This window comes from Berghia stephanieae, chromosome 2 (genome assembly GCF_034508935.2).
Source record: "Berghia stephanieae isolate SIO BIC M18660-M18661 chromosome 2, UCSD_Bste_1.3, whole genome shotgun sequence".
Taxonomy (NCBI): Eukaryota; Metazoa; Mollusca; class Gastropoda; order Nudibranchia; family Aeolidiidae; genus Berghia; species Berghia stephanieae.
The window spans coordinates 65,234,712-65,236,991 of record NC_088361.1 but is presented as its reverse complement, the minus strand read 5'-3'; the positions used below and the strand labels follow the sequence as shown (position 1 = coordinate 65,236,991).

Sequence of the window (2,280 nt, the reverse complement as noted above, 5' to 3'; positions counted from 1 at the left end):
GCGATTTTTCATGAAGTTATGGTCAGATGTATGGGAAAGGTATCCAGCAGCTTTTCTCAAATTTCATACTTTTTCATCTTGACTAGCTGTTAAAAAATATTTAGAAGTGATATTAAACTTTGATATATACCATACAAAAAGTGTTGATTTAATCATTTATGATTTTTGATTTAAAAAATGACCTTCTAACTAAACTTGGCAATATCTCAGTTCAAACCTTTTCACCATCCGACTGATTATTTAATTCACTGAAACAAATACATACATATACAAATGATATTCAATTATTTTTGTTATAAGAATATGCTATTTTAATTAATTTGCCAATAACATTTTAAGTTGTGTAAAAAATAAATGAAACGAACTACGTTAAGGATTTTTTCTGTAAACCAAAGAAATTCTAGAATTTGCAAATATAAACATATTTTTACTTAATTTTTATTTAATTCGAAATCAACGTATAAATAAATGGACCAACGAGCAATCAAAAAACAAAAATAAAAACAAAACAAGACCCCCCCCCCCCCCCCCCCCCCGCCGAAAAACAAAAACAAAAAACCCCCAAAACAAACAAACCCAACAACAACAACAAAAACATAACAAAACAAAAACAAAACAAAACAAAAAAACCCAACAAAACAAAAGAAAAACACAAAAAAAAGAACAACCCCCCCCCCCCCCAAAAAAAAACCCAACAAGACAAAACACAAAAACGGCAACTAAACCACACGAGCACTATTTGATTAGCAGCTCGATTTCAAATACAAACTTGGTCTATATCTAATTCTGTTCTGATGGTCTTAAACCCATATGTGGACACCATATAGTCCAATAATCAATATGATTTTGATACCATATTATTATGTTTAAACCATGAGTAGAAAAACGTTTATAGATTTCATGAATTGCACTATGCGATTCTATTTACAGATTTCAACCTTCTGAAAAATATCTTTCTGAACGCGCATCGGAAACTTGGATTAAATATAGTATATATGATAGGATTTATTAGGCTGTTAAAATATCCCAGCCATAAAAATACGCTGGCTAAATATGGTGGGATTTCACAATGCTCGGCACACATTGGTCCTACAACTGCTAGGATGAAGAACGGAAGCCAGCAAACAATAAACGCTCCTGTGATAATCCCCAACACTCGAGCCGCTTTCCGCTCCCGTCTCATTTCCATCTTTTCTCGCCTATAACGATCTTTGTCTATTTTCCGCATGCGTTTGCTGATGTTGTTGTTGGAATTCATGTTGGCTCTGGGAATGGAAACATTAACAGTACATGCTGGAACAGCTAAAGTATTTGAAATCATGCGCGACAAGCTAGGGTCAGAGTTCAACATTGCTGGTGACTCGCTATCAGACGGCATGTCAGACGTCATGTCCATTCTACTTTCTATATCAACTCGCGTTACGTCATTAACGTTTGCGCAAGATGGCATGAACATACTTATTCCATCTTGACTGACGTCACTTCCTGACGAGTTTCTGGTATTTGGAACCTGAATAGAAGTCTCAATGTTGACTATTGGAATTGGCACATGGAGAACTGGTTCATTGCCAGATCTACCAACAAACCTCCTTTTTCGTATCCTATATCTAGCCGCACGATATATTTTGAAGTTTATAATAAGCATTAGAATTAAAGGACAGTAAAAAGCACCCACGGTAGAGAAAATTGTATATCCATGGTCTTGAGAAATGAGACACATTCCTGTCGTTTCAGGGTTATCAGAATCATGCTTCCATCCAAAGAGGGGTGGGATAGAAATACTCACAGAAACCATCCATACTATTGCTACCATGAATAAAATCTGCCTGGCACTGCGACTCCTTATATAGTCTATATTGGATACAGCCCAGTAACGGTCGAAGGCTATGGCGACTAGATGAAGAATGGACGCTGTGCAACATAATACGTCCATAGAGATCCACATGTCACAAACAGCATTCCCCATAAACCAATTTATACTGATTTCATAAATGAGACTCAGTGGCATTACCAGCACAGCCACGAGTAAATCTGTAGTAGCTAAAGACAGAACTAAGTAGTTGGAGACTCCCTGGAGAGATTTTTCTACCAAAATAGCCGTGATGACGAAGATATTCCCTAAAATAATTGCGAGGATCATAGCCCCGAGAACGATGCAGATGAGCACCATGATTGGTAATTCGTATTTTGCTTCGTGATTCCCGAAATACACTTGTATTGGATCAGCTGTGTTGTAGCTTTGGTTTATGTGAAAGAGAGTTTGGTTGTTGAAGGCGTGGA

General features: G+C 36.7%; 1 pseudogene; it reads right to left on the bottom strand.

Annotated features, from left to right (window-relative positions):
* Nucleotides 1-756: 756 nt before the first annotated feature.
* The window catches only part of LOC144963704 (5-hydroxytryptamine receptor pseudogene), a 1,665-nt pseudogene continuing 141 nt past the window's right edge, over nt 757-2,280 (bottom strand).